General features: G+C 29.7%; 1 long non-coding RNA gene across 1 annotated transcript in view; it reads right to left on the bottom strand.

The window, feature by feature from the left end:
• Positions 1-19,998, bottom strand: part of LOC130663525 (uncharacterized) — a 167,599-nt gene extending 147,601 nt beyond the window's left edge. Inside the window, exons 1-4 of the long non-coding RNA XR_008989208.1 lie at positions 19,887-19,998; positions 19,639-19,794; positions 19,142-19,359; positions 18,830-19,026 (exon numbers count right to left, since the gene is read on the bottom strand). This is a non-coding gene — a long non-coding RNA (uncharacterized LOC130663525). The remainder of the gene's footprint in view (positions 1-18,829; positions 19,027-19,141; positions 19,360-19,638; positions 19,795-19,886) is intronic.
• Positions 19,999-20,341: the final 343 nt, after the last annotated feature.

The raw sequence follows: 20,341 nt of genomic DNA, 5'->3' as shown, positions 1-20,341 counted from the left end.
CTAAACTATACGAATCATGAACTTTGTCAACTTTATTTTTTTATGTCTAATTGAAAATAAATAAAATCAATGTCACAAAAAATAATAACTAACCAAGCAAAACTGATACTTAATGCCGCTTCCCGCGTGAATAGAAGAAAGAATTTTTTTAACACAATTCAACTGTCACTTCAACACTTTTCTTGTGTTGATTTTAAAGTAACACTTAATAAATGTTGATAACATTGATTTTTGTACTCAGTAACACTTTTAAAGTGTTGAATAGTAGATCGATTAAAAATTTTAAAGTAACACAGAGAATTGTGTTGATTTGACACAAAATAATCAACACAAAAAATTTAACACGGACCGTTTTTAACACAGATACACGATATTTTTTACTGTGTGCCCCTACTTTCGATTTTTCAATTTTAATGGACGCAGCATAATGAAGTGAAAATAAGTATCAAGGGTCTAAAAAGAAGTAAGCGCGTAAAAAAAATTTATGGTATTATGATTATTTTCCTTAAGGGGCTCACTTTGCCCCCTTCTCCCCTACAATCATTAAAGTAGAAAATAAATATAAAGATTCTGCATGTTTTTTATTCTTTATATCTCAATATTTGATATTTTATTTGTAAAATAATAAACAGATTTCTAAAAGTAAATATAAGCTTTTGAAGAGCTTTGAACCTGAATAATTATTTATATTGTTAGATATGTATTTAATATTTTATCATTTGTTCAATGAATACCGATACTGAATACAGACAATGAATAAAATTTTAAATACATTCGGTTATATTTCATCAATTACTGCTTTATTTCAATAAAATAAAATACGAGTAATTATCTACTAATTGCTATTGATTAATTCAAATTAGTGAGAGCAATGCATTTAATAATTAGTAAAATCCCATTGAAAATGAAATTAATATAAATATTATTGACAATTAAATATTTAATTAAAAAGTAATATTTAGTTAAGAGACAAAATATTTTTGGAATTTATACTAGAGTAATTGGACAGAAAATCAATCAGAGAGATAAATTAAAAATATATTCAAATTATTTCTCAATTCTTGGTAATTTTGAAAGCACAATTTTATAAAAATAAGTTATGATGATATTTCATTTGAATTTCTATCGAGGACAGTGTACCGAAGTTATCAAATAACCTCATATTTAATTCATAAAGAAAAAAGAAAATTCTCGACTGAAAATAAATATTCTTGATTCAAGAAATTTATTTTGAAAACTTAATTTTTTTCGGATAAAGTAGAAATCTTCTCTGACCAAGACGAATTTTCTGTAACAGGGGCTTGCACTTATCTCTCTATTACACTCAAGTCCACGAACGGTACTATCTTTGTTGCACTTGTACAGTAAATGGAAACTTTGACCGAGTTTTTCTCTTGAAACTTAAATTTAAACTTAAACAAACGAATATTATGAAACAATAAAAGCGCACTTCGCTAGATTAGACAGTAATCTATCAAAGCGCGGTCTGTGTTTCGTAATGAGAGATTTTGTTTTCGAAAAAAACTCAGCCGAAAATATCTGATAACCCCTCTTAACCAAAACAAATTCTCTTGACTCAAGATAACTTTTTTTTCTTTGTAAAAATAATATTTTCTGATCTAATAATTTATTGAAAAATTAATTTTAAAAAAGTTAAAGATAAATCGTAACGATGTAAGACTTGTTTCCCAATAATCGATTATAGAAAAAAAAAATGAATAAATAGAATAAATAATTACATACATAATAGATTATTATTAATAGCAACTATGGTTATTGTCAACTCGGTGCACTTACAATGTAGGAATTCATGCGTGACAAATGAGTATATATTGCGTCCACAGATGGAAATATATCGTTTCTAGATGAATGACCGTTTATACTTCATTGAGCCAGAGTTTTATCAGACGGTGGGTTGTGGGAGCGCTTGAGCACAGAATAAGTGCCAGCAAAAATCACTTTATGATACGGAAAAATTTGATAGAAATGTTGCTATTTACTGTCGCTATTTATTCTATTTTTTAATAAAAAAATCCGTTTTTTCTTTTCATCATTAATTTTTAACTAATAGCGAAAAAGTTAAAATATCTCTTTTGAGAGGAATTTTAATCAAATAAATCCGATATGAAAGGACCTTTATGTTGGTATAAAGGACTTGGAGCATTGATAAAAGGGAAGCTAATCAAACGTCATACTGTTTAAAGTGAAATAGGAGAAACGGGTACGGGTTTGGCAGCAGAGGAATACTGAGAAACTGTTATATAATATATATATATAGAGTTCGGACGGTGGCAAATGGTGCTCTTGGCAGGACGCTTCTCGTTCAGCGAGTGCCACCGGTGTATTTGGCACAGAGTGCTTTTCATCTCCGTAAATGGACCGACGGTAAAGCAATTTTGGTACATTGCCTATACTCTTGCGTTTGCTTACACTCTGCACCAGTTCAGTGAAAGAGAGAGACCAAGATTCTATTATATACATCGATATATATGTATAAAGCCTTCTGAATTTCTCGTATGGAAACTTTACCATCCTTGCTTGCCTATTTTCAATCTCTGTTCACGTTCACAGATTTACTTCGGCTCGATAGTAAAAGAAAAAAATACCAAAAATTATATAATTTTATTTACTTTATCAAGATCAAGTAAAATCTCTTCATCAACCGTTATAACTTTACAAAAATGCCAATTACTCAAACTGATAAGGAGCTTTGATTTCCCGAGTCAAAAAACGAATTCGGATTTGAGTCTCAAAGTTCTCAATGAGATTTTTGAGGATCAATTTAGAATTTGAAGATTGGCAACAGTGTAGAAAGTTATCCTAGTTTAGTCCTCAGAGTAGTAGTTATGACCAATTTTACCACTTTGAGGACTAAACTGGAGTAACATAATCCGGATTAGAGCCTCAAAATACTCAAAACATCCAGGATTAATTTTATCCACATTTGAATCTCAAAAGTCTCATTCGACGCTTTCTCTCCCCTTGCTTTTCTATCTAAAATTTTTCAAAGTCCGAAATATAACTTTTCATTCGTTGATGATTTTGAGGTCTTACTTATAATTTAAAATCGATAAATTATACGCATTTAGATCTCATAGTTCTCATTGAGGATTTTGAATACTAAAGTAGAGTTACTTTCTGGGCGGCAAATAAAACATCACAGGAATTGAGGTTTTTGAGGACTAAACTAGAATTTGCTTTTTGACTCGGGTTAACTAAGAGTCAAATAAAAAATATACCTGAAGATCAGAACGTTTCTCGCGCAACGAAAGTGAAAAAAATTTAAGTAATTTGACTGCTTGAAGGTGACTTGAGGAGTATTTAGGGGTGGCTGCAATTTTCGGGTGACATACTAGCATCTATGTGAAACATTTCAGGAATCTAGATCTAGTAGATTGTTTCTTTTCATTTCGTTTTCTTATTTTCGTTCCACGAAAAACGTTCTGATCTTTAGGTACATAATAAAAAAAATAATTTTAAAGAAACCATCGAAGCTTTTATTCATTAATGATCCTGAAGTTAGTAGACATTCAACAATTTCCGGATTTTTTTTCAACAATTCAATGACAAAAAAAAAAACTAAAAATATGCACATGTAGAAGAATTAAAAAACCATAGGTGCAATTTTTTTTAAATATTTTTTTCTTATAATTTATCGTATTGAAACAAAATTAGAAATTTATTGTACGTCGGCTAACTTCAGTATCATATTTATTAATTGACTGAAATAAAACGATAAAGATTTCAATGATCATTTTCTACTCTAAGATCTGAAGGTAACGTTAAAAAAATCAGGTAAATTAATTGCGCAATGGTAAGTCGAGCGTCTTTACGAACTTTCAAATGTACGAATAGAAGAACTAGAATTTTATTTATCGCTATACTTTTTATTAAAATAAAAATTACCCATCGGAGAATAAAATTCTGTTACAGAAATTTGAAAAGAGTATGATTTTTTTTTTAAATGTAAAAGAATAAAATGGCTTTTTAAGTTTTAATAGTAAGACTTGATAAGAACGGTTGAATAAAAGAAATACTTGGATGAAACGGAGAGAATATAATACACATAAAACTGTCTTGTAAAGTGAGGTGTAGTAACCACATTCCGGGATAGTTTTAGCTCTATCGTTGAAAGGAGTTCTATATTCCATTGTTAAAGCTTACCGCATATTCAGTATATACTGAAACCCTCCTATTCATTAGGCCTCTACTTGCTCGCGAATCTTGATTAGTCTACTCTTTCTAGTCAATACCACGTCTCTGAACAGGACTTTCGCATGTCGCTTCCACTTAATGTTTAAACTTGCCAGTGTCTTGATCTGACGGTGTGTGCAATGGTAAAATCATGAGATCTACTTTTTTAAACTACTATTTTTTTTACAAACACACACACACACACATACACGCTAATTATCTAGATAATTAACGTAATTTTTGTTGTAAGTACAGCAATCAAAAGTAGTTAACTTGACTTAAAAATCATTAAAAAAATTGTTTTTCGTGACTCGAAGAATTTTTATGTTAATAAAATTGAATAATAGCACACCCGGAAAAAAATAATTCAGATCTATACGAATCCATGTATACTGACGTTAAAAAAAAAAACGAGTTAAATATGAAAATTTTTATTTATATTTCAAAATATGTCTCAAAATCTAATAAAAAATAAATCTTTTGATCTGGAAAGATCTACACTGTAAAAAATCGGGAGTAAATTCGGGTTTTATTTCAATCGGCATTCACTCCGGTCCGGAGTTTTAATACTTAAATAAATTTATATTTAATAGAAATGGCTGTTAATTAGAAACATAATTATTTCAATAAATAATTCATTCAGATATTAATAATTAAACTTAAAATTTTATGTTTTTAATTTATAAAATGTTTCAATAACTCGCATCACTAAATTATGATTTCATATATATAATACATAGTGACATAGTTTTTATGGGAATATTTGATATTTCGGTACAATATGAAATATTATATCGTGTTATAGTTGATGTAAGTCATCCAACAGTTTGTGACTCAGTAGAATTCTATTTGTTCAATTTTGACTATCAGCTGCTTACAATTTTTAAAAATCATTTCGCGTGAATATATGGAAAGGGAGCTCGTAATTATTTCCGTACTCGATATAAATTTTTAAATATCAAAGACCTAAGCTCACTATGTATTAGTAATTTTTTTTATAATTAATATTTTCTGAAATTCCCCTTCAGGGTGAAATTTACTCCGAGGGAATTAAATAGATAAAAAATCATCCACTCCGTGTTCACTCCACAAATTTTTCACAGTGTACGTTGATCAAATTCTATTTCATAAAATTAATTAATGTAACAGGACCTAAGTCTACCTCCGCCAACCGGAGGCCGATTTCTCACCCTTTTGGGCATATACGCGAAATTTGTCGGAAGTGGGATTCGAACCCACGCCCTCAGAGAGGGTTACCTATGAAATTTGGTACTGTAAGGACATCTAGCCAGTAACTAAATTTTTACTATGTTGTTAGAAGAAATTGCACTTCATTTACATGCTATCGAGTATACTCTTAAAATGAATCAGTGAAAAGTAGTCCAATTAGTGAATATTCACTGCACAAATAGTTCCAAGTATATCACTAATTCAATTAGTGATATACTTGGGACTGATTCGCAGTGAATATTCATTGATTTGCAGAACTTTTCGCTGATTCATTTGAAGAGAGTAGTATATTTTACAATGTGCATAGGAAAAATTTAGATATTTACCACATGTCCTTACAGTATCAAACTCTTTAGGTAATTTTTACTAAAAATTTATCTGCGTGCAGAATTAGCTATCTATTTCATAAAATTAAAAATTCTTTTGTCCAATAAATAAATGAATTATAAATATAACCATTAAAAGTGTAATAACAATTAAATGTAATTTTTCTTTGGCCAACTATAAATCCGGATGTAATCGTCCGAGTATGCCATTCCGGAAGTTAAAGCTAAGCCGTTTACCGAGATGGTTAGTATAAGTCCAGTATAAATGGGTCGATGGTCTACTGCGCGATGTTCTACTATTACGAGCGTAGATGTATATTAGTTAAGCTTTATCAATATTACATAGAACGATAATTGAAGCCGCTTGCCGGAAGACCTTTACCGGAAGCTATTCTCTTATAACTCAAATGACTTTCTACCACTTCAAGTACTCTAATATTTTGACGTGACCTGGATTCCCCAAAATCTATTAATATATCTAATATTAATCTGAATCTCAGTCATTTGATAATTTATTTTTCATCGCCCAGCTTCCGGGAAATGAAATTTCGCTAATCATTATTGCGAAATTATATTAACTTTCAATATTTAAAATTTAACGATTCAATCGAAGCTCTGTCATTTCTCTATAGCTACTATATAGTTTTATTATATTATCTATCTATAGATAGATATATTATATAAAATATCGATTTCCAGATGGTTATCTGTCATATCTGTCAGTGACGATACCGTTATTGTCCGTATGAATAATTTATTAAAATGCTAATGTTGAATATGAATTATATATTTTAGCATTGAAGTATAGCAAGAAGACTTTTCATAAATTTATTATAACTTTAATAATGCTATTTGATAATAATATTTAACGTTTTAAAACCTGATATTTCATTTATTTGCTAATTATATACTTATCGCTTAATAACAGTATTTTCAATATTAAAAGCTTTTAGTGACATATATACTTTATGATTACCAATGCAATATTAATTGTATCAATAAATGATAATATTAATTGATGTTTTATTATAAATATCTCGGGTTTTTACTGTTGATTTATTTTTAATAAAAATAAAACCACAGGTTCAAAATTAAAACTATTTTTCAATCAGTTAATAGATCAATTAACGTTGATTAAGAATTAATTATTGTGGTTTTAAAAATAAAAAAAAATATGATGAAGTAAAAAAATGTGTTTTACTGGTGATAATATATAAAAATAGAGCCACCTACACTTCGCGCTCGCACAGTAAAAAATATTGTGTTAAAATCAACACAATCTGTATGTTAGAAACGGTCCATACAATAATTGTGTTATTTTTTAACACAGACTGTTTGTGTTGAATTTCAACACAAAATTTGTGTTAAAATTTCAACACACAATTCGAGTAACATGAGAAGTAACTTCAACACTTTTTAAATGTTAATGGCGACACAAAAAAAAATGTTAACTTTTACATTTTATTTCTGTACCATGAATCACTTTTAGGTTATCAAAAGTGTCAACAATTATTATTTAACATTGAACTATTTTATGATAGTAAACATGATCCTAAAGTTAGCAGACAGTTAACAATTTTTGAATTTTTTCATCAACAAATCAATTACGAAAAAATAAATAAAAAATAAAAATGTACGCTGGTAGAAAAGTAAAAAACCCACAGAAGCAATTTTTTTTTTTTTTAAACTATACGAATCATGAACTTTGTCAACTTTATTTTTTTATGTCTAATTGAAAAAAATAAAATCAATGTCACAAAAATAATAACTAACCAAGCAAAACTGATGCTTAATGCCGCTTCCCGCGTGAATAGAAGAAAGAAATTTTTTTAACACAATTCAACTGTCGCTTCAACACTTTTTTTGTGTTGATTTTAAAGTAACACTTAATTAATGTTGATAATATTGATTTTTGTATTAGGTAACACTTTTAAAGTGTTGAATAGTAGATCGATTAAAAATTTTAAAGTAACACAGAGAATTGTGTTGATTTGACACAAACTAATCAACACAAAAAATTTAACACCGACCATTTTTAACAAAAATACACAATATTTTTTACTGTGTGTGCGATATAAAAATTTCAAAATATTGTAACCGATTTTTAAAATTTAATGAAGAATAAAATTTTGGTATTTTGTTTTTTTGAAAATAAAAAATAATAAAATTTTGTACGTCTATATCTATATAAAAATCTCAGTAGCGGATCGTAGTAACACGATCCATGTCATCTGTGGGTATCGATTGCGAGTAGACTAAAAAGATGTCGACAACGTGTTAGATAGCATACGAAGTGACACGAAGGCATTCACGTGAGAAAAAAACGGCAGACTCACTTTCGGTTACAAGCAGCTTCTTCGGGGTCACACACATATAACCATCGGCCCGTTTACCGGAATTCGCGATAAAGATATCTCAATATATATTTTATATATAAATAAATAAAACACCCAGTGTAAAAAACCATACACACAAACTTAAATATCTACATAAATAAATGCCTGTCTATTCATGTGTGTGCGTGTGTGTGTGTGTGTACACGTCTTTGTTTACGTGAGAGTATTAAAGTAAACCCGAGGATTTAACGATTGGCGTTTCTTTAGCTCTTTCAGGACTTTCTGCAGAATCGATATCACGTTTTCCGAAGGTCGCGCGATATACGCGATATCTCAATTGAACGGGGTCTGGGGCGTGCGGTAGTCGATCTTGGTACCATCGGCACGCGGTTTCTCACCTCGGACAACAACTCACACGCGTAAAATACCATCCACGATTATAAACCTAACCCAAGTAGGTAGATAGGACTACGTAGGTTCATATAATAGTCCTTGTAGTAGTACTTTACTGTACGTACACTTAAAACACAGTCTCTTCCTCTTTTATTCAACCTCCTTCACCTCCACCATCACCATCATCACCACCACCACCTTCTTCTTATTCTTCTTCTACTCCACTCACCAGGTATTTATGGCCGCGATACGCGTTGCGCTTGAACATGTATGTGATTTACCTTTACACGCCAGCACGTTTATCTCGATCCCAGTAGGTATACAGGTATAAAGGTAAAAGTGTACTCGCATACGGTTTTTTAGTCTCCAACTAAAGTATCTGAACATTTATACTAACTCCTTACAGATGAAGGCAGCTTTCCCAATACACTATAATACAAATACTTTATATCCGAGCTAGTCTTTCAACTAAATCTTTCATTTTAAATTGCATTAAATAAATATACATATATATGGATACATATTTCATTCATCATGACATGATAGAATTAAAAATTTGATTATTCTGCGGTTGGAATTCCCGTAGATCATTTATTTTTATCCGCACAACAACAGTTTACTTAAACTTGTGTTGTTTGTGAACACGTGACCAGCTGTTTTGCTTGTTGCAGACTAACTTACCCCGCCTAATCAATCGTACGCTCGTTTAGCCGTTTATATATATTTGCACCTCGATTTACTATTCGCGCGATCTGTTAAACTTTTTTTATAATGGATATGGGTATGAGTAGGCGAGTGTGTGAGTGTGTGTGTGTATTGGTGTGTAAGACCGCAATGTCGATATGCTCGTGATCAAGTAACGTAGATACTCTGTTACGAGTAGCTTGATGTAGGCCACTGATCCTGCCGACTGTATTTCTTAAACAGTTCCGTGCGAGATTTTTCTACATGCCGACGACTCTCGTGTAGTGTTTTATACCGTTATACATAAACATTTGCCAGAGTCAGAGCCAGAGTCAGAGTCAGAGTCAGAGTCAGAACCAGAGTCAGAACCAGAGTTGGAGTACTCTCGGTACTCAGTGTCTAACGGCATTAAGTAGTAGTTTATTTCAATGAAAGAATTAAGTTATGTTTTATTGATAGCATTATTATATGATTAATTATTATTGGTTTAGCATTTTAAATTGCAAGCCTTTATTTTATTATAATAATGAATTAACTATTAATTTAATAGTTTTTTTATTTATGATATTAAAAATTATTAACTTGTGGAAATTATTATTCTCGAGTGTTATTAATTTATTTTAAATTAATAGCTTGTAATAATATGTTTTAAAAATGATTAATGACTTACAGTATTATATAAATAATAAAAATGCAATTATACAATTTTTCTTTAGATAAAAAAAATTAATTTAATTTTTTTTTTTGCGGTAATTTAAATTAGATTAGATTGTCGCGCCAAAATCCATTAATTACTGTCTTGTATCTTTTTAATGAAATATTTTATTTATAAAGAGCAGGATATTTCTAGGTCTAGATAAAACGGTAAAATCGACCTTTTTCATGTTTTAATTTTAATTTACATACGCAATTCAACTGTAAGGTCAGTTAACTGACCTTTTAATCTATCCATAGACGTCAGATAATTTATTTATAAATATAATTTATAAATTTAAAATTACAATCAATAATCTTTGTAACATCACAAATTACCCGAGAGTCCCAGACACTTGCAATTAATATTTTTTATTTTGTCAGTAATTGAAAAATAAAATGAAAATTGCAGCCCAGAACAATAGCTATAAATAATTTATATAAAATATACAGCAGCAATTATTGAACTAATGTTTTTATAATGAAGAATTTTGTTCAAGTGTCTGTAAGTGTCTTAGATATTTTAAAATAATTTTATTAGCGCAGGCCAATAAAATTGTCAGAATTAATGCGAATAATATTGGATACTTGTATCTAACTGTTAGCAAGAGAGCTCGAGGCCTGTGAAAAATTTATGACCGTAAGAATAATGACGTTGTTGTTTCATGGAGGAAGAAATTAACCGTACTTGTGTCGAGAAGGCAGGACAATGACAAGAGCTGATACTGAGAGATATACACCAGCTAGATGTGATCTGACGGACAAAAGTTAAGATAGCGATTGCTCGGCTGGGTTATGAGCCAATACGAGAAGATCTTTTCACTAGATGGATTCGAAACTACTGCTACAACTATTTCTTCACTATTGCTGGTCTGCAACTATGACAACTACGAAGATGACGAGCAAGACCAAGACGAGGATGACCAGTCTATACGATCGATACGGTTACGACGCCCGGGACGATCAACTGATAGTTATTTACCGTACCTTGCAATCACCGACCATAAAAAGGAACATAAACTGACACGTTCACTCGAGCTCAGTTTTATGCTGCCTATTTCTTTTAATACCACGGAACGGTCATTTTTAAGTTGTTTTAGTTTATGTAATTATTAAATGGCTATTTATATACAAACAATTTATTAATGATAATTTAAATTGTGTTATTAACTCATTTGAAGGGAAAAACGGGCCCTTTGAGATAAACGGCCGATTGTTCATTAAAAAAAAAATTCTAATGTGCAGTAAAATGAGTCTTGTAGAAAAATAGTGAAAATAAACCAAAAATTTTATTTAAATTTCTCATTTCCGCTGGAAAATTTTTTAAAAAACACCGAAGAAATCCAAAACGTTATTTTTTTTAGGGCCTGTTTTGGACACTTGAAAATTTAAATAGAATAATTTGTAAAAGACGCAATGACAATTAATTTTTAAAATGTGTTCAAAGATACTTTGATCCCAATATTGAAATAGAAATTTTATTTTGTACTTTTTCATTAATTAAAATAAAGTATTCAATGTCCAAAAATGGAGCAGTTTCCACAAGTGGTACTTCTACCCTATAGTAGATATTTAAAATTTGACTAACTTATTTTATACCAAAAATTTAATTTATTGAAAACAAATTATGGTCGGCTCATTACTTTGGCAAAAATTTTAATTTTATTATCAAAAGATTACCCGAATCGAAATTTAGAGCCTACATAGGCCCCTCTAGCCCGAAATAGATCTGATTGAGAGCCCTGTAGTCCTCTAGCTCCGACTTTGAACCCAGAGGTCCGAATATTCACTGAGAGGTCCGATTTTGAACCTTCAAGCCCGACAATATTAGTCCCGTAATTAATTTCAATTCATTATAATTAAATTATTTATGATGCTTTAAAAAATTAAAGATTTTTTAAAATTAATTGTAAGCATTCTTTTTTTGACATACAACGAAATTTATATAAAATTAATTATATTTATTCCTATATTATTATTAATTTATTATAAAAAATTGAACTATTTAGATTTGCTATATATTTTGATAATTTTAATTGAAATTATTTGAACCATTGTAAATGCAAATAAAATACAGAGTAACATGGATTATTATTAATCATAATATTAATAATATGAATATTATTATTAATATTATTATTATTATTACAATAAAATAGGGCTCAGAGGTCCAAAATAGGGCCTAATTTTAATTTTCATCAGATCCTATATTGAACCCTAAAGTGCTGAAAACGGAAATTTGTAGCACTTCAGGGACCAAAATCGGACCTAATTTAACATGGAAACAGACTCTATTTTGAGCCTCCAAGTCCGAAATAAATCCGACTTCAGAAGGTTCAAAATGGGCTCTAAATTTCGACTCGGGTATTTTTTTTTTTATTTTTAAAAGGTCCAAATTACCCTAAGATTGAAATTTTGCTCATTGGTATTTTACGTATTAAATTACTTTTTTTTTTTTTTAATATTTTTCGAGTTGAATAAAAAAAAAGAAAATTACAATTAATAATAAGAAATATTTCCGTAGAAAAATAATAAATCAAATGAATGTTGGAATTGATTTATATGAATATTTAAAAAAAAATCTTGTGCTTTAGTGTAAATTATATCAAACTGATAAAAGTATCACAAAAAAGGTTATAAATCCCATGTAATTCACATAAAAGTGTTGTTATAATAATTCAAGTTTATCTTTACAGATGTTAAGTACAAATTTAATCTGAGGTTTTAACTTTTCTAGCTTTACAATCTCATGACAATTCACAAGTTGACTGATTACTCAGTAACACGATAAACATTAGCATGTACCCGGTATTATTTAAAATTTTAAATATATTAAAACGGGTATGCTGAATGAAATTTATTGCGGCACACTAACAAAATTATGATTAATACAAAGCATAAATAATTAACATTAAGCATGATTAAAAATATTTCCTAGTAAAGTAGTACACAAATATAATAATTATCAAAAGCACGAAAAACAGAGCGACAATCTTTTGTGTTAAAGTTAAAAAAAAATTTAACCCGTTCATAAAATCATAAACAAAGCGCTAAGCACAGCAACACCTGTCGTGAAGGCGTTATTCTCTTTTGCGCCCTCGAGTTTTTTTATTTTTCTATTCATTCTTTCTTCTCATAATAGTGGCGAGACAAAATTAAAACAACCGGGTCGCGTTCAACTCTCTCACTATAGTTAAGTAAATTAATACAACAAAAAAACAATAAAAAGGGGATAAAATAAAAGTAAAAAGATTGTAATTATCCCTGAAAGGTGTGAGCAGGCACGCACACTTGAGAAAAGGTCTTGTCGGCTTTTGCTTTTGCCCCTGAAGCTTTTGCCGTTGGCCTTGTATGCTGTCCCTCTATGTCCCTCTACTCCTGAGATCCCAAGAATAAGAGAGTACATATTCAACTCGCGATTCAACTCCTTGCTTTAGCTTTTGCTTATACTTATACTCACTTACATTGGTTAGCTTTAGTTACTATACAACAAGTTACATTGGATCTTGGATCGGTTGAGGAGCATGAGATCACGCGTCGTTGCCGGCAGCAGCAGCATCAACCGCGCGTTTTGATATTCATGTTTCAACATTATTTATGGTCCTTAGAATGAGAAGCCGCACGCGTATTCCTGACACACACGACGTGTCTCAACACATAACGCAACACACATGCCACTGGCAATCTCACTTAAAGGATAGTTGAATGCTTATTTACATCAGAACAACATCAACAGCAACAAAATATATTTTTTAATAAACAGTTAAAAATAATGATAAAGAAAATGTATTGAAATAACGGCGAGAAAAGTGCGGACGTACAGAATGGGCAAGAAAAAATAAAATAAGGGTGGAAAATTACACGTTACATGTTTGTTAGTACGTGATATATATGAATAAAAAAAAGTAGACTACTCGAAAGTAAGAGCATGGAGTTGTGTATTGCAATAAATGAACGTCTGACTAAAGTATACGCACAAGAAAGAAAAAAAAGGGCAGAACCACATGTTGTTTCATTATTGTATGGAGCTAAGAGTCGCGACATAATATTCTTTATACTTATATTTATGTACATATATGTATGTGTGGATGTATGTGTGAGTAAAAAGTACTCAGGGCTGGTTTAGTTGGGGGGGTGTGGTTCGAGCACGCGTTACGGACATAATTCATCCGACATCGTGTGTAAAGCCTTTTTGTATAGTGTGACGTACACATGTACAAATCCTGGTTTTTATATATTATCGTCGCTGATAAGCACAACGCGAGTATAGTACACTCGTATATATGTATATATATGTATATACATAATCAGGGTTGGTATACTTTTATACTTTTATATTATGGAATCAATTCCTGCGCAACCCCTCATCATCATCATCATCGGGCTGTTCCTTCCTTACTAACTAACTAATGGTCCCTAATCAATATCCTGTGTGTGCTGCCGAGTGGTAATTTTCGGAGGGTTACGTCACTTTATTATTATCGTCTAGTCTGTATTCTATATACATTCGAGCTATTCCTGCGTTTGCTTTATTATTTTCAAATTTTGTTAATCAACTTTAAGATTTTAAGGAGACCGCCATTAGAAAAATAAAAATAAACGGGAAAGTATTAAAATTTTTATAATTTTAGATTAGTCAATAATTCCAAGTATTGATGACGGATTATTTTTGTTAAACTTTCAGATGACGTAATTGTAAAAATTTGAAATTGACATTAAAACTTTACATCACAGAATTTTGAAAGATTTCAGTCTCCTTACAAATAAATTTGTTAATAAAATTGAAGAAAAGTTTTTCATTGTAAACTAAAAGACGTAGTACCCGATCAGGGAACTAGTACTCGATCACTCCATATATTTGTATAGATATATTTAGTAAAATTCATCAAGTATAGATATACATATACATGAGTGATCGGGTACTAGTTCCCTGATCGAGTACTAGATTTCTTACCTTACTACGAAAAAATAATTTACGTACACGGAAAAAAAATAGTAGTGGCTACTCTCTGGGATAGTACTGAGTACTTTCTGTAAAAAAAAATTTTCAGACATTACTGTATGCTATCTAGACTATATTCACTACTTTCTGGATAGTATCGAGTACTATCCCGGAGAGTAGCCACGACCATTTTTTTTTTCCGTGTAGGCCTTACTTTTTTTACTATTCAAGTCTTCATATATCTGCGAAGAGCAAAGCTAAAAATAGACAAATTATAAAAGTTCAAAATTATTTTACTTTTAAAAAGGATTTCAAACTCTACAGAAAAAAATTTGTGAATTATTTGGAGCTCTAAGAAGATTTATGGAAGTCAATGTCAATCTTAAATTTAAAAAATGAGATCTACTCAGATACTGTTTAAAATATAGTAAGAAATTATTTAAAAATATATATAGAAGAGAAGGAATTTCGTTGAATTTTTTCAAATTTAAAATTTAACAATAATTTGGTCGGAAAAAAGTTTTAAATAAAATTTAGCATCTGGGCTTTGTGATTTATTTTTTATTTTAATGTACGATAGAAGAGCTGTCTTATGCAATTGCGTATTCAATGAGGCAGAGAGTACTATGAGATGCATGTTTAAGACAGCAAGAGTTTTCTTCCGAGGAGTTTGCAACTTTTTTCCCGACAAAACTAAGACGACAATGTAATGGGCGCTTTGCAAGCACACAGTTTCTGATGCTCTACTGCTGCTACTGCTACTACTACCGTTACTGCAACAACAACAATAACAACAACAACAACAACAGCTAGTTTTACTACTCTATTCAAGTTGAAGAGTTTAAAAGCATCCGCTTTGGAATACAAGAGTAAATAAATGCCACGGGAATTCATTTAGATAACTAAACGAGCTTTATAATCTCATGACAATTCACAGCTCGACTGATTGCTGATACTTAAATACACGACTCTTTTATTACTTTCTATCAAACGAACCCTTTTTTAAAAACAACCAACAAAATATTCAATTACGAGTAAAAAAATTTAGTGATAAAAAAATAATCTCTATAAAAAAACATGAAGACAAGAATAATTTAAGAAATAGGAATATTTTTAGCCACTACAGAGCATCTGCAAAATTTTACTCCAGGGCTTTTAATTTTTATGAAGAACTTCTAGACACCAAAGAATAAAAATGAGTCCATTAAGTCTGGGAGAATAATATTAGTATTTTGCCCCACTCTCCCCTATAAATACTTGTTGTGAAGAAATCGCGAGGAAGATTTATTTGTTTGCAAAATATTTTTGTGAATTTATTTGCGTACTGACTTTGGGGTGATTTAGTTTTTTTTTTTTTCATTAAAATTTGTGCATTCTGAGAAATTTTTTTATCAACTTTTTTTGGAGAAAAATCTGGCAAATTCAGCAACCACCCGCCAGTACAATCGACGATGTATCCTTTTTGTGCCGACCTCGAGATTCCAAAGCCGTGGAAATAACCGCGCGCAGGTTGCAGTTAAGACCTCAAAGTATCGGGTTTCCCGATTTTATCAGCAGACGTTTTAGCTGGCTTCTCAAGTATATTATGTATATAATATATATACATATGTGCGAATAAATATATACATATATATAAATAAACAATATATATTAAATTTTGAAGTATACAATAAACTTTTTCACCAATTCAGTTTATTGAACTTCGATTTTAAAAATTCTGATAAAAAAATTAAACTTTTTTTTCGGTAAAATAAAATAATTATCTGCCATTAATTATTACTGATAGAAATATCTCTTTTGTAACGAATTTAAAAAACATAAATTCCTAATTTCTGTTAATAATTCAGTTTCAAGTCCCGATATTTTCATTGATAAAAAAAAAACTTCAGTAGACGTGAAAATTTTTATTTTTAAATTACTCAGCTCTCTGCCGAATTGATAAAAAAAAATTATTCTAGCGGTGGCAAAGAAACGTTACAATAATTCACATGATAAAAATAAAATTAAGTGACCAAGTTGGCTGTGGCCTGTTTATTTAACCTTTTTATATTTATTTAAATTTGAAAACTGGGAATAAAACCTGATTTTATATTTATAATTGATATTAAATGTATATCATAAATCGTCTTCCACGACCTTTGAAAGTCCGAACTGTCCTTTAGATCACCCTCGTAAAATATCTCGTTAAAATAATTCAAATTAATTATTCCTACGGTTGTAATTTTTATGATCCTGAAGTTAGTAAACAATTGACAATTTTTTGATTTTTTATTAAACAAATCAATTACGAAAAAAAAAAAAAAAAACAAAAAAAAAAAAAAATATGCACAAGTAGAAAATTTAAAAAACTACTTGAAATTTTTTCAAGTATTTTTTTTTTTATAATTTATCATTTTTAAAAAAATTCAAAAATTATTAAACGTCAGCTAACTTCAATATCGTGTAATTTTTCCATCGATCCATTGAAGAGCAGAGCAACTTAAAAAAATACGAGTGTGAATGTAGCAGACATCAGACAAATTTAAAATTATGAATAAATAGAGTAAATAATTAAGAAAAATAATATTCAAAAAAATATGATACTGAAGTCAACCGACGTCTACTAATTTTTTGATTTTTTTTTCAGAATAATAAATTGTAAAAAAAAAATATTTGAAAAAGTTGCACCTGCAGTTTTCTGAATTCTCTACATGTGAATATTTTTAGTTTTTTTTTTATTCGTAATGGGTTTGTTGAGAAAACAATCCGAAAAGATGTTGATTGTCTGTCAATTTCAGGATCATAAAAAAATGCAAAAATTAATTTGAAAATTTCTGAAATGCACATTTTTTTTAAATTTAATTTTATTAATTATTTACTCTATTTATTAATAATTTAAAATTTGTCGGATGTCTGCTACATTCATAAAAAAATTACGAAATGTCATTAAAATTCTTAAATTTTTTCGATTCAAATAAAAATTATGAATAAAATAATTGATTCTACTTGAAGCTCTGATACGCGGATTAATTTTAAAACATCCTCACTCGATCCCACTTTTCTCGTATTAATAAAATAAATTATTAATGTAATAAATTACATAAAATATCAATATAAAATTTTCATCTCGACTAATGGACGTTTAAATGAATATTTAACAAGATTTTCAATAGAATATCTATTTTAATATCATTGTAATTTTATTATAAGCCAAATTCATGGAGGTTGAGGTAAAAGTTTTTAGTGAAGACCATAAAAGCATTATATCTTAGCAGGATCGTTAGAGAATGGAGGATATATGAGCCAATAGCTAAAGCTTTACTCTAATAACTACCAACTATTTAATATGAGGAATAAGGATATGAGGATATAAGGATGACACAGTGAATAGTGTACGTCATAATCTAAATTCTGGTCGGTCGATAACCCCGGTAGAGCTTCGATTGACCCATTTACGTTGCTAATAGATAATCAACCGACTGATATCCATTACCAGATGATAAAAAATATAAAAATCAGGGTAAAATAAAGATAAAAACAAGTTAATGAATCCTGACATAAACGGTTTAGTGTCCAAGGCATGAGAATATCGAGTTTTCTATTAACTTACTGGTGTAGTAACCGAGACAGCGATTAACTGAGGTAATTGCCGGATAACTGACGCATCTAAACGCTACCACCATCATGACTAGAGCTCTATCGTCTCTATCAGCTCTATAATTCGTTAATTTAAATAAAAAATAGACGAAAAAAAGTATTTCAATATCGTCTTGGCACGATGGTTGATGATAAGCATAAATATATGATCGTTAAAAAATGTAATGAGAATATTTGCATTTATAAAATTGATTAAAATTCATCAACTGATGCTGCGATATCAATAATCGATCTTTTATGATATCTATATTAACTTCAATGCCAATTATTGTTATCTTATTCTATCAAACTTGATTATTAGCGACATTTATACACGTCAGGCTGGTTTGTATTTAAAATAATTCATATTTCATGGAGAAATAAATATTAAAATCATTAAATAATTAATTACTCACTCATCGCTGGCAGATTTAGATGAAGATGGTAATGAAATTGAAGGTGAAGTCGATGATTCGGCGGATGTAATTCGTCTCAAAATGTCTTTGCAGAGTTCTATTGTCTTCGCAGTACAATGGGACCAAAAGCTCCGGGATATCATTCAGTTGGTCTGCTTTTGAAGATTTATTTTCAAGCTTCTATTTAAATATTTAACCTGGGAAAGAATAATTTATTAACAATTACGATGTAAAATGTCACTGAACTGAAAACTTTGTGTTGTAAATATATTTCTATACCTGGATTCAATTTCCAGACTTCAGAGCACTTACCTATCATTGTTTTGATATTATTAATTATTTTTATTAATAAGTACCGAGCTTTGAGAATTACCGGCTATTGTTTGCACAGAAATGAATAATTATTGCTGGCAAGTGTTTTAAGTCCACTGATTTTATCAACTCGAGCGATTTTACTTGAATGCCATGGTCGAGATATTATTTAAATTATAAATTTGGTACCAATTGAATTTGTTAGTAAAATATATGAGCTAAAATATTTAAATTATTCAAAATTAATGATCCTGAAGTTAGCAGACGTCTAATAATTTTCGGATTTTTTTTCCACAAAATCCATTACAAAAAAAAAAAAAAACTAAAAATATGCCTGTAGAAAATTTTAAAAATTACAAGTGCAATTTTTTCGAATATTTTTTTTGTAGTTTATTGTCTAAAAAAAAATAAAAAAATTATTATTCGTCTGCTAACTTCAGCATTAGAAAATTAAGATGAAGATCTTCATTAAAAATAAACAGAGCAATAAAAATTACCTGTTACTCTTCTGAGAATTTTTCATCGTCTTCAATTTATTTTAACTCTTCTGACATTTTAATTAATTAAAAATATGTTTTTTATTTTTATTTATCATCGGAATTCATTACTAGAATATTAATAATTCATTTTTTACTTCGCACTGACATGATAACCTGAAATTGAAAAAAACATTTATGATTTGGTTATGATTTTATTATTGTTGACTTTATTATTGATAATTAAATAAACCAAGAACTTTAATCACCTTTTTAATGTAATAAATCAATTAATTTATGAGAATTAATGAATTTATTGGCAGCTTGAAATACTTGGCCGCCAAGTCTCGGGTCTGAGCGTCTGGATTCTGGAACATAGGCTCTGAATGTTCTAGAACGTTTTAAACATCAAGGCACTGCGGGCGTTCTGCGCACCCGCGCACACAATTCAAATTTTGCGCGTCGTTACGTGACGCCATCTTTATGATGCCAAGATGGAGTCCCAAAGTGAAACGACGCGAGCTTTAAACCGTCTGTATATTTAATATTTAAAGTAGTGAAATAAATTAGTGCAAGTGTTTTAAAATATAACTCACGTGTAGACATTAATTTTTTGAACAAAATGAAATATTAATTATCATTAATCATTAAGTATTTTATTATTTTTTTATTTAATTAAGTTCGTGACTTTGTTGTAGGGGAAGTGTTTAGTGTCGAGTCAGTG

This window comes from Microplitis mediator, chromosome 2 (assembly GCF_029852145.1).
Source record: "Microplitis mediator isolate UGA2020A chromosome 2, iyMicMedi2.1, whole genome shotgun sequence".
NCBI lineage: Eukaryota > Metazoa > Arthropoda > Insecta > Hymenoptera > Braconidae > Microplitis > Microplitis mediator.
This window is presented reverse-complemented; position numbering and strand designations above follow the sequence as displayed.